Consider the following 14,532-nt stretch of genomic DNA (forward strand, 5'->3'; position numbering starts at 1 on the left):
AAAAACATTGTGTGGAACTCCGGGGGTAAGAATATTGCAATCTCGGGGTCTTTAATTCACTCCAGGCTGATGCGGTGTTTTATTTGAATAATTACTATTTAGTCTCAGGTGGAAGAAGAACAGAAAAAGGAAGGCAGACTCCACCCTCTGATGGGATTAATTCCCACGGAAAGAGAGAGATACAGAGAAAGAGAGGACATACTCACATGACGAAGTCAATCAAATTGAACACATTGGGCCAAATTTTTATAGGGGGACAGAGTTCAGATGTCAGAAGTCTATGCAAAGGAAGCAAAGAGATGATATCGAGCATTAAGTACAGTTTCGGTTTCGGAGGGTACTCCCGTCGCTTAGAAACGTCCGCAACCCTTAAATAAAATTAGTATATATTACCGTAAAATCAGGTAACTATAGTGCTATAGTACAACTTTACTATGGTCCAGTTTTTAAAGTTGATTATCTACGAGCCTTTTTTATTTATACTCGTTTACAGTTATTTTTCACCACACCAACTGGTAAAGGCTCTCTTGATTGTTCAAAAACTGATAGCAAAGTTGCATTTTATTCACATGTGAGGCAAAGTAATAATTCGATTTTGGAATCTTTCGCTTGCTCGGGTATCAATATTAGCACGAGCGGTGAAACAACAACTTTGCCCTTGTAAAACAAATAACTATTGTTGCTTCGATATACTATGCTTTTTCTATCTTACGAGTAGATACTCATTAAATCATTATAATTTGAAAAATATTTATACATACATTTTACTGGAACTTGAACTTGAAGTTGTAAGTTGTGGACTAACTACTACAGCTACAACTAAAGTTGCCTGATTTTATCGTAATTTAAGGTTTAGGTGTATAATTTATTAACCCGTGCGAAGCCGGGGCGGGTCGCTGGTTATTATATATATGGACGATGTATTAAAGCGCTGGTGGTCTAGCGGTAAGAGCGTGCGACTTCCAATCCGGAGGTCGCGGGTTCAAACCCCGGCTCGTACCGATGAATTTTTCGAAACTTATGTAGGTATGTATCTACGAAATAATTAATACATCTTCTTCTTCCTCGCGTTATCCCGTTTTGCCACGGCTCATGGAAGCCTGGGGTCCGCTTAACAACTAATCCCAAGAATTGACGTAGGCACTAGTTTTTACGGAAGCGAGCATTTTATCGGCAAGTTCTTAAATTAGTCCTATTCTGCTTTCGTCACTCATTCTACATTCGTCACAATCGTCGGTGGCTTTCAATGTAGAATGAGTGACGAAAGCAGAATAGGACTAATTTAAGAAGTTGACGAAAAACGAATGGGACGACCCAAGACGATACCGAAATATCAGTTGATATTTACCAGTCGCTTTTCTGTGAAGGAAAACATCGTAAGGAAACCGGGCTAATCCCAATAAGGCCTAGTTTCCACTCTGGGTTGGAATTGGAAGGTCAGATGGCAGTCGCTTCCGTAAAAACTAGTGCCTACGTCAATTCTTGGGATTAGTTGTTAAGCGGACCCCAGGCTTCCATGAGCCGTGGCAAAACGGGATAACGCGAGGAAGAAGAAGATGTATTAAAGGCAGTGCAAAGATGGCAAAAAGGAACAAACCTGTGAGCAATATGAAGTAGAGTGTCGACGCCATAGATGACGTCACTGAAGTACTCGTAGAAGTACTTAATGATGAGCAAATAAACATTTGTGTCCATCACCTCGCTGCAGTGTATCGGATAAAGGCATTCTATAGCTGTCTGTAAAAATAAATTCATTTTTATCCCCGTGCCGCCCACCATACAAAATTATAGCCAAGCAAGTTAGAATCTTGTTGTATTTTCAATTGGGTTGAATTTCATATGTTCGAAAATTTTACGATACAAATGAAATGCTACCTTCTTTGTTTTTAATGAAGGTCGACATTCCATCGAAACTGAGTGTACATCCTAATGTACATTGGGCGACACGAGGCTATACAAACATTGTCTTAATATCTAAGGACGGGCCTTGCGGGCAATAAGAATGGGGCAAGTTCAGCGGTGTCACGCATACGAATCAATCGTGCGGTCTAACGCCATAACCCGATTGGTTGATGAGTTCGCATCACGCACGCGATTGATCGCAACTAGTTGCATTAGACTGCAGGATTGGCTCGAATTCGAGAGTTACACCGCTAACCTAGCACCTTTCTTAGTGCCCGGGCCTTACGGCCGGCCCTTAGATAAAGGTATGTCAATGTTTACAAACCATAACACTTGGAAAAAGATCTAATTCAAAATGTATCGCGCAGTCGCGTAATTATATTACTGTCTCGGTGGTCAACGACACTGTGCGAGGTGCGAGCACGGGACAGCAGTATAATTGTGCGCGTGCGGGCGGGTCAGTATACGAAATTCCTTGTGCTAAGCGTCCTTTCTTTACTTAGATTTTGTTGCGAATAATACCCGCCTGTTCCTATAATCGCACGCCTATAATTATACTGCCCCATTCGCACAGTGTCATTGACGTTGGCATCATAGGCAGGAGGATAGGGCGTGCGATAGAGATAGGAAAGGCGGGTCAGTGTACGAAATTCCTTGTGCTCATCGTCCTTCCTTTACTGACTTACCATATTGATCCTCACGAGAACAGAAATGAGAACCATGAAACGGAAGACCGGGTGAAAGGGAAGGAAGATGATGTTCATCCACTCCAAGCTGTCGGCCTCGTCATCGTCGTCCTCATCGTCCTTATCATCATCATCTTGGTAACCATTCCTTGGAATTGCTTGCTAGAGACGAGATGTTTATTTTGTATTTTTCTTAGATTAACCCATAGACTAGGAATCCTCTAGACGGAGTTTAGAGCAATTATTTCATGAAACCGATGCTGCCAAAAATACGGGGGTGCGGGGGACGAGGTGAGCGAGGTCCCGTGCCGTGATTGGTCCGTTCAAAGACACGGACGTCACACAAAGACACTTTCGACTCGAAAATGGAGTAAAATTACCGTATGCGTGGCAGAGGGGGTAGAGCTACTACGCTTCATATGTCTAGAGGATGTCTTGTCTGTGGATTAACCCTTTACCAAGCTGACAGTTCAAAAATGACAATCGAATGTCAGTCTTACTGATCGAAAATAGAACACATGTGCCGAATGTGGGAAATATGTAGCCCTTAGCCTGGTAAAGGGTTAACGCATGTTATACTGAATGACCCAAAATATCGTTAACATTTTTTTGTAATATTTTACTAACTAACACGTCTTTAACCTTTTGAACGCCAAAAAAACCTAAAGTCGTCTTTACTAATCGTGTACGAAAGGGGATTTTCATTATATAAGTATTGTGTTAATTTAATCCTGGATTTAAATAAGTAACTTACGTGCCGCGTTGCCATTTCGCCGTCTTACTTACGTAATTATACTTACGTATACTATAAGTAAGTTTAGGTAGTCCTGAAATAAAGAAAACCTTTAAAGAAGTGTATTATAATTTGGATGACGTTTTAAAATAGGAAAATCATGTCGACAAATGCAAAAAAAACTAAAAAGCATGTCATGACATGGTCAAGTCGCTTAGGCTCTTAAGCGAGGCGTAGACTAGCAAGTACCTACTTGCATGCAATTTACGTTACATTGCCGACTACTAAGGTAAACTGCATTCCTAAAAGTTTGATCAGATACCGCAATGTAATGAAAATTACATGCAAGTTTTTGCTAGTCTAAACTACTTTAAACCTCCGAAAAGCGATCAGTGCACGAGTTGCAGTCGCTGCGAGCACTCGAGCCTGAGGAAGGACCCCCGACGGGCCCGAAACATGTCGCCAATAGCAATGACCTTTTATTTATGTAGACGTGTGACGTTCATAGTTGACAAAATTAAAAATTGATCCAACGATTTTGACAGCTTGACAGGTTGGCGTCACCCATACGCCTAACTAAATATAGGTTCCGGAACCTATATTTAATGGCTCACAATCGTGCGCCTGGTACCATATCTACCTCAATTTACTTACATCTATGGCCAATAGCGACTAAAAATTCAAGTGAGTGAAACCGTTGTCGTATAAACAATTTAAAATATGTCTCACGAAAGTTTAATATCGATTACGTTAAACCTCGCTAGGCGTGACAAAAAATAGACATACACGAATCTGAACATTAAACATGTATAATATTTTGTAACTAAGTAATGTTTATATTAGTGTGTGTCCATGGTATGTGGAACAATTTTTCGTTAGCATTACTTAGTTAGAAATATTTTTTTCATCACACTTGCTCGGAAAAGATGTATTTACACGTAGGGCTTGCGGGCGGGAAATTGAATTTTTCGCCCTAGGGCGGAAAAAATCTTTTCCGAGCAAGTGTGATGAAAAACACTTATTTACACGTAGGGCTTGCGGGCGGAAAAGATTTTTTCCGCCCTAGGGCGGAAAAGTGTTTTATACAGAAGTTTGTTTTTATTAATTCTCCTTTTTTTCCTTACAAGTGTGATGAAAAACATTGTGTGTGCCACGGGCGGTAAAGAAATTCCGAACTCGTGAACATTTTAAGCCCTCGCTTCGCGTCGGGCTTAAAATTGACACTCGTTCGTAATTTCTTATTTCCCGCCCTTAATACACAATGTACTATTTCATCACACTTGCTCGGAAAAGATGTATTTACACGTAGGGCTTGCGGGCGGGAAATTGAATTTTTCGCCCTAGGGCGGAAAAAATCTTTTCCGAGCAAGTGTGATGAAAAACACTTATTTACACGTAGGGCTTGCGGGCGGGAAATTGAAATTTTCGCCCTAGGGCGGAAAAGTGTTTTATACAGAAGTTTGTTTTTATTAATTCTCCTTTTTTTCCTTACAAGTGTGATGAAAAACATTGTGTGTGCCACGGGCGGTAAAGAAATTCCGAACTCGTGAACATTTTAAGCCCTCGCTTCGCGTCGGGCTTAAAATTGACACTCGTTCGTAATTTCTTATTTCCCGCCCTTAATACACAATGTACTATTGTACCTATATATTTACTCAAACTAAAATACTTAGCTCCAAACTTCTTATTCTTGCACTGTTTTCGCTGAGCTTTTTGCTTTCAAACTGTCTTCTTGATGTCTGTCAAAATTTTATTTTTACCGCATAGTGTAGTTCTAAATTTTAGCAGTAAGTAGGTTTGTTAATTTTTATCAGTAGGTACTTTGGTCCAAAGCTTTGGTCTTGCTCAGTCACCACCAACACTTCCTTTATCGCTCATTTCATAATACATACAGTAATTTTATACATTTAGCGTTTGCGTCAAATCCGTTAGGTAGTTCTGATTTTTTGCAGTTATTTAATTTATTTATGATGTTGGCCTAATGAATAATTCAAGTTTGTGACCTCGAGCGCCGAACGCCACTGTGTAAAAATAAATAAAAAAAACGCGAAACATTCGGTTTTCTTTTAGATTTGGGCGATTATAACCATAAAATAATTGCATTTATTTATTAGCGACCCGCCCCGACTCGACTGTGCGAAGGTTAACAAATTATACACCTAAACCTTCCTCAAGAATTACTTTATTGATAGGTGAAAACTGCATGAAAATCCCGTTGAGTAGTTTTTGAGTTTATCGCAAACATACAAACAAACACACAAACAGACAGACGCGGCGGGGGACTTTGTTTTACAAGGTGTTAGTGATGTCTTTCATCAGGAATTAAAAACCACCTTTTATGATGCAACTAAAATTCTCTGTTTACAATCAGCCCTCGACATTCAAATGATTCGAGTCGGCAATAGAAACCAAAACAGAAAAAAGTTAATTAAGTTCTTTTGAGAGTGGAGTCGCCTTTTGTGCCTCAAGTCAATTGCTTTGAGAAAAAAAAGAAATACCTCCCTCGGCACTTGAAGTATTAATTTGTATATAATTTATATTTCTCGCCAACGTTTCGCGTTTGTAAGTTGGTTGGAATTAATAAATATTTTTCTAATGAACTAAAAGAAAACTTTACAGTCAGAATGACGGGAATATTTACTTTCTCCGTGGCATTTTTTCGGATGGGAATTTATTTAGAGTTCCCTGACAGGTTTCTTTAACTACATAAGAGTTACCGTTACAGATATACTTTTTTCATTATTAAAAAAGTTATTTGTATACAATTTATTTACGGTTAAAATCTTGACCGTTAAAGGTTCAACACAAATACAATTATACACAACTTCACACTTCTCCTTACCAATAACTGCATCATTTTTTAAAGCCACTTAGTAAGCTAAGTAAACAAAGTTAAAGCTGCAGATGTACTTAGTGCATAACTACTTTCCATCGTATTTTCACGGAAACGTACGAACGTGTGTTGCTATTTCAGTCAGTCTCGGCACAAAAAGTATTGAGGTTGACTGAAGTAGCATGACAAATACGAAAGTCTCCGACAAAATACGATGGAAAACAATTAGGTATGCCCTACATCTATTCTGTAAGTCACATACAATCCGACAATTCCGACATATCCATGCTAACAAGATTATTCTTGAGCAAACACCGTACGATGTTTAAAATTAGTACTCAGCAAACTAGCTGAGGACGATACATAATGGTAAGCCAACTATTGTGTTGTGAGAGCAAGGCTCGGAACCGGTTTCTTCTTCATACAAATAATACCGGTATTATTTCGTTCTTTTTAGTTCTTTGGATTATTATTTCATTTTTAATGCGACAATCTAATAATAGTAGGTAATAATACGAAGTTGTTACCTAAATACATGATTCAATCCTACGTAAAGAGCATATAATAATTAAACATATTGGGCTATATCGGGTTTTTCAGAAAAACCGGTTCCGACCCTTGTGTGAGAGTGACACAATTGCAGCTTTCTAACAGCTCGGCCACGACTTGTGGTGGGAACTATAGGTGGGAACGAAAGCTCCAATCGCTGTCTCGCTCCAACCTATGGTTGCCGCCGCCGCCGTCGCCGGTCGCGCAATGTTAGTGGCTGGGCAGTAACACCTGCACGATAAGCGCTGGTGGCGTAGCGGTAAGAGCGTGCGACTTGCAATCCGGAGGTCGCGGGTCCAAACCCCGGCTCGAACCAATGAGTTTTTCGGACTTATGTACGAAATATCATTAGATATTTACCAGTCGCTTTTCGGTGAAGGAAGACATCGCGAGGAAACCGGACTAACCCAATAAGGCCTAGTTTCCCCTCTGGGCTGGAAGGTCAGATGGTAGTCGCTTTCGTAAAAACTAGTGCCTACGTCAATTCTTGGGATTAGTTGTCAAGCCTCCAGGCTCCCATGAGCCGTGGCAAAATGCCGGGATAACGCGAGAAAGAAGAAATCTTCTAAATATCAAATGATATTTCGTACATAAGTTCCGAATAAAAGAAGTCATTAAAACTATTAAGGATGACTCACGTTAGACCGGGCTGTGTCCGGGCCGGAGCTTCGGGCGCATCGTTTTCTACGGAAAGCATCACGTGATCGCCTGTCATGTTATAGGAAAGTAAGCGCCGAAAGCTCCGGCCCGGACACGGCCCGGTCTAACGTGAGTCGTCCTTTATCATGCGATAGTTATACTTCATATAGAATTTTCATAGGAAACATTACCGCATCACACTCGCTGTACGGTAACTTTGAACATGATTCACAAAACGCTCAAGCCGACCACTGACTAACAGTCCGCCGGACGATATCGGCCGGTCAGTTGTTCGGAACTGTCAAATTTTTGTTCTAACTGACAGGCCGATATCGTCCGGCGGCCTGTTAGTCAGTGGTCGGCTTTAGAAAACATCAAGAAACATAGACTAATGTAACCATTTAATTAAGATAATGGCTTCACGGCTTTTGGCCCGGCAAAGGGAAAGGGTCCTTTTCACCATTGATATGCGTGCGAAATCACTATTCATTAGCACCATGGTTAATTACTTAGCGACTGTGAATGTGGGCTTTTTAGTTGGATAGGGCAAAGCCCAAAGGGGTATGGTTTTAGCTGTTGTCTTATTATGCGTGTTATGTGTATTATGTGTGCCGGTTGCAGGCAAATCTGTGTCGGGCAAGTGTGAATAGCTTCATATAAAATGTTCTGCCACTGGGACATCCGATTAAAATCCGGGTCCAACATCCGTCAAGTGGGAACGGGCTCTTATAATGTAGCATCAAAATTACGAACCCAATTGAATTAGGTAATGAAGTGTCGGTCGATTTGTTTTTGTGGCCCGAGTGACTTATGGATGACACACGCTAGAACGGTCGGGGTCTGGGCCAATTATATTTAATTCTTTTTAGATTTACCTAATGCATTCTGTAATTTTTTTATGTTGAATGATGATATCCAGTTTATAGTGCTATAAATAAAATTATCTATATCTTACTAGACACTTTGTAGATTTTGGATTAGAACAATAAAATTGTAGTTGATAGGCACTTTTTAGTATGCAAACATAATTACATCCAGCAACAAACCTTTTGACATCAACTTTTATGTATGTCCGTCCTTCTACTTCTTGATGCATTGTTTTCAAAATGGTTTCCTACGACATTCAAAGTGCTTTTACAATGTCTCTATTGTAAAGTAGTAGAATGTCGTAACAATCATCGATATCGTAAACCGGTCCAAGTATTCTCATTGCTAGTGGTATTTCACTCCGATAGGCCGCTTGTAGACGTCCGGTGTTGCCGCCGGACAACGGACCGTGTTAAGGATGACTCACGCTAGACCGGGCCGTGCCCGGGCAGAGGCGTTCCATAGAATACGAAGCGCCGGAAGTTCCGGCCCGGCCCCGGCCCGGACTAACGTGAGTCATCCTTTACGTGACTACGTCCAGTTTTGTATGTGCCTACAGACAACTGCACTCAAGAAAACAAGACATCGTCACCGAACACGGACAATTGTCCGGTGAAAACACGGAAAGTCTACACGCGGCCTTATGTCATGCCTAAGAAAAAGTGACCAAGGCCTCCAGTGCCCGAGGCTGGAATCGAACCAGGCCGCGTAGCCAACATGCCAATCGCTTACGCTCCGTAGCGATCGAAACGCAACTGTCACTGTCGCACTAATATGGATGAGTGATAGAGAGACACAATGGTTTCGTTGTCGTAGCGATAGCGATTGTCACCTTGGCTAGGCCAGCAGCATTTTCTGCTATCGCGGCAGGAGTGCTCGGTTTGCTATTGGAATAGCTGTTCGAATGCTTTACGATTGAACGTACTTTTGATTTTAAAGTTATTCCGAAAGATAAAATGGTTTACGAGATCCGAGTCGTAAAATGACATTGATACGATGTTGTGTTTGTAACTTACTTGTGTAAAGTAATAAAATAATTTCAAGTTGAAAATTTTAAGCAGAAATGTGGTAAATTTAGAGTACCTAATATATAGAGTTTTTACAATAAATGTGACACTTATGAATTACTTTTATATCCATAGTTTTAAATTTTTAACCGATGCCATTTTACTCTAACTCTAAGGGGCTCCCCCACGCCAATGACCTTCGATCTGAATCCCTTAGTTTTCAAATGTTTTTTGTAGCTTATAATATTAACAGCAACGGCTTCAAGCAATATAGTATCCCATATTTACTTCAAAGTTCATTGTCTTCGAGATATTTGGCATCAAAGTTGAACAATTTTAGGCAAAAAAACTGGTTTTCTGGCCATAACTTTTGTGTTAATTAGTTTAAAATTAAAACCTAGACATGTTTTTCGAGACGTCAAAGACGAACCCAAATATGTAGATTTCATATATAAGATCCTTCACGGCAAACTAGATAGGTACGAAAAAAGTGTTTTTTTAGACAATGTTTAAAAAAATAAGTATTCATTTCTTTCAAATTCCGGTAGACCAAAACGGAGATAAAAGATTGAAGAACCGATAACCGTTTGTCTTATAATTCTATCTGTAGTGCAAAAAAAGGAGATACAATTCAAAACTTGTCAAAAATCGATGAAAACCTCGGGTAGCCCCTTAAGTCGATAGTACTTTACGCATATAAATACCATTCCGTGAAATAGAGAGTTCCAGAGACGGTACATCAGTCCCTTTCATTCGCGTCAAAACATGATTGTGTTAACAATAATATCTCAACAATCCCAGCGCTACAAATTGTATTTTTGCGTGACAAAAAGCACTAGGGATGCTCAACCGATTAACTTCAACCACAGGCTAGGCTAAACTAGACTGACAACCCTTATACAACGCCGCGAGATATATGGCGCTAAATATTTGTGTTTAGGCATTATATATTTTAGTTACTGAGGGTTTGACCTACCTGCGGGAGCTGGGTCGTCGCTTGTTTGAAAGAGGCCTTGACCCCGCTCCTGGTTTTTCCTGATGCAAAGGCTGTCCATCGCAATCCAACGCGGCAACGCAAGCGAGCGTGTGCCTTTGCATAGGGGGCAGCCCGGGACGGGTTTTAGTAGGTAGTTATTTCTTACATATTTAGTTTGTATCTATATTTAAGTTTCGACAGTAAAGTTTTCTTTTAGTTACTTGCCAATAAAACCCGTAGTGTAAGTCTAAAATACTTTATTATGCGTGCATTGTATGTTTGTGCGTATGAAATCATTTAAGTACCTAAATCTAGTTTTTCGATTCACAATTATAAATAAAGGTGATTGTTTTCAAAACCACAATAAATGCAAAAATCTATACATATAATAAAGCTGAAGACGGTTGAAAGTCTGTACATGGAAGATATTCGAAAAAAAGTTGGCTGGGGATACTTAGAATCGATAACAGAACACATTCCAAAAGTTTTTAGAATTTTTGTCTGTTTGTCTGTTTATCTGTTTATCTGTTTGTCTGTTTATTTGAACGCGCATCACGTGAAAACGGCTGAACGGATTTTGATGAAAACTTTACTAATCTGTCGAGAAAATCCCCGGCCAGGCGGCCGGGCAGGGTTTTATAGGCTATAAAAATTCAACCCCTAAAAGGGGGGGTAGCCACAATACTCGATTGACTTAAGTTTGCCCCTGAATCTTATGGCGCTACTTAGGAGGGGCAAACTTTGCTCATACTATTGTGTTGTATTGTGTGCTACCACTATTGAGTACCCGGGTAAACTAACAGTTGGCGCTGAATTGAATACGTTGTGACATGAATAAGCCACCGAGGAAAGATTTTGCCAAATTAACTCTAAGTTTAGAACAGGGGGTACGGATATCAACAAAAATAATTGAATAATTATGTTGATTTAATAAATTAATAATACAACAAAATTAAACGACGGTAAATTAATTGCCCCTCATTGCACAGTCTTTTGGGGAACTGAGTAAACATTAATTAATAAAGAAAACTAAAAATGAGTTTACATAGTTACATAGTGGTAAAATAAACACACATAATTATCAACACGCGTATAATTGCAAAATTCTTTAAAATTATTAATTTTCTCCATCATGAATTATACCTAATCGTGATTATATCGCACCCATATCAAATCCATATTCATACGAGGTGGGTACTTGGAAAAAAAAACATTGACCTCTGTCATTTGCAGTGCCGGAATAACCCTTTTAGGCAAAATAAGCACTTGCTTAGGGCGACACGTCTAGGGGGCAGGGGCACCAAAACCCTAGGCAAAAAAAAGCGCAGGCTACATCAGCATTGCAGTCGTCGTGGAGTAGGTACCTACATGAAACTTTTATACGTGTACAAGTACCCATCTAATAACGTCCCATCCCTTCTCTGTATGAAATCCTGGATTCGCGCCTGGTTGGGACTAAAAGTAAAAATGTACAACTGTCTATCAAACTGCGTTTTTTATATCGAAAAATTTTCGCGCTCGCTTCGCTCGCGCTTACAATAACATTATGATATGATAAAACTGACATTCGAGTGGCGACTGCAGCAGAATTTCTCTGTTGTAAGGTTACTGCTGCAGCAATTTTCGTGATAAAATGATGTGACTGATTTCCATACTAAAAATAAAAATTTACAACTGTCTATCAAATTGCGTTTATATATCGAAACATTTTCGCGCTCGCTTCGCTCGCGTTTTCAATAACTTTCTAAGTAAAATTGCGTTTTTTATATCGACAATTTTCGCTCTTGCTTCGCTCGCGTTTTTAGTAACATTCTAAGATATGATAAAGGTGACATTCGGGTGGCGACTGCAGTAGCATTACTCTGTTGCAACGTTACTGCTGCAGTACTGTCAATTTTCGTGATAAAATTATGTGACTGATTTCCATACTAAAAGTAGAAATGTACAACTGTCTATCAAATTGCGTTTTTATATCGAAAAATGTTCGCGCTCGCTTCGCTCGCGTTTTCAATAACTTTCTAACATATGGCGACTGCAGCAGCATTACTCTGTTGCAACGTTACTGCTGCAGTACTGTCAATTTTCATGATAAAATGATGTGACTGATTTCCATACTAAAAGTAGAAACTGTCTATCAAATTGCGTTTTTATATCGAAAAATTTTCGCGCTCGCTTCGCTCGCGTTTTCAATCACTTTCTAAGGTATTGCGACTGCAGCAGCATTACTCTGCTGCAACGTTGCTGCTGCAGCACTGTCAATTTTCGTGATAAAATGATGTGACTGATTTCCATACTAAAAGTAGAAATGTACAACTGTCTGTCAAATTGCGTTTTTCTATCGAAAAATTTTCGCGCACGCTTCGCTCGCGTTTTCAATAACTTTCTAAGGTATGGCGACTGCAGCAGCATTACTCTGTTGCAACGTTACTGCTGCAGCACTGTCAATTTTCGTGATAAAACGATGTGACTGATTTCCATACTAAAAGTAAAAATGTACAACTGTCTATCAAATTGCGTTTATATATCGAAAAATTTTCGCGCTCGCTACGCTCGCGTTTTCAATAACTTTCTAAGTAAAATTGCGTTTTTTATATCGAATAATTTTCGCTCTTGCTTCGCTCGCGTTTTCAGTAACATTCTAAGATATGATAAAGGTGACATTTGGCGACTGCAGCAGCATTACTCTGTTGCAACGTTACTGCTGCAGTACTGTCAATTTTCATGATAAAATGATGTGACTGATTTCCATACTAAAAGTAGAAACTGTCTATCAAATTGCGTTTTTATATCGAAAAATTTTCGCGCTCGCTTCGCTCGCGTTTTCAATCACTTTCTAAGGTATTGCGACTGCAGCAGCATTACTCTGCTGCAACGTTGCTGCTGCAGCACTGTCAATTTTCGTGATAAAATGATGTGACTGATTTCCATACTAAAAGTAGAAATGTACAACTGTCTGTCAAATTGCGTTTTTCTATCGAAAAATTTTCGCGCACGCTTCGCTCGCGTTTTCAATAACTTTCTAAGGTATGGCGACTGCAGCAGCATTACTCTGTTGCAACGTTACTGCTGCAGCACTGTCAATTTTCGTGATAAAACGATGTGACTGATTTCCATACTAAAAGTAAAAATGTACAACTGTCTATCAAATTGCGTTTATATATCGAAAAATTTTCGCGCTCGCTTCGCTCGCGTTTTCAATTACTTTCTAAGTAAAATTGCGTTTTTTATATCGAATAATGTTCGCTCTTGCTTCGCTCGCGTTTTCAGTAACATTCTAAGATATGATAAAGGTGACATTTGGCGACTGCAGTAGCATTACTCTGTTGCAACGTTACTGCTGCAGTACTGTCAATTTTCGTGATAAAATGATGTGACTGATTTCCATACTAAAAGTAGAAATGTACAACTGTCTATCAAATTGCGTTTTTATATCGAAAAATTTTCGCGCTCGCTGCGCTCGCGTTTTCAATAACTTTCTAAGATATGATAAAGGTGACAATCGGGTGGCGACTGCAGTAGCATTGCTCTGTTGCAACGTTACTGCTGCAATACTGTCAATTTTCGTGATAAAATTATGTGACTGATTTCCATACGAAAAGTAAAAATGTACAACTATCTATCAAATTGCGTTTTTATATCGAAAAATTTTCGCGCTCGCTTTGCTCACGTTTTCAATAACTTTATAATGTATGACTACTATAGCAGCATTACTCTGTTGTAACGTTACTGCTGCAGCACTGACAATTTTCGTGATAAAATGATGTGACTGATTTCCATACTAAAAGTAAAAATGTACAACTGTCTGTCAAATTGCGTTTTTCTATCGAAAAATTTTCGCGCACGCTTCGCTCGCGTTTTCAATAACTTTCTAAGGTATGGCGACTGCAGCAGCATTACTCTGTTGCAACGTTACTGCTGCAGCACTGTAAATTTTCGTGATAAATTGATGTGACTAATTTGCATTCTCAGCTGTAATGCGGCAATGAACGTCACTCAACTAACCAAAAAAATTCAATGTAATCTCGATGACCCTAGGGAGAGGGGGCACCATGGTCTAGAAATGCTTAGGGCATCAAAACGGCACTGGTCGTTTGCGGAGTCAAACGATTTGGGACTCGCATTTAATACGCATTACCATGCCTTCCAGAAAAAAATCCAATCATTCGCGAAAGTCTCGCAACGCATTAAGGTTACAAGGGGCACGTGGTCTTCCTCAGGAGTCTGAAGAAGACCACAGTGAGTGGCGCTCTAGCCAGGCAGGCCGCTTCGCTTTCGCTTGCGCGCGTATACCTTACTGTATCGTCCGATATACATCTACAACTCTGTCGTTTAAATCACGT

This window comes from Cydia splendana, chromosome 13, assembly GCF_910591565.1.
Source record: "Cydia splendana chromosome 13, ilCydSple1.2, whole genome shotgun sequence".
Lineage (NCBI taxonomy): Eukaryota > Metazoa > Arthropoda > Insecta > Lepidoptera > Tortricidae > Cydia > Cydia splendana.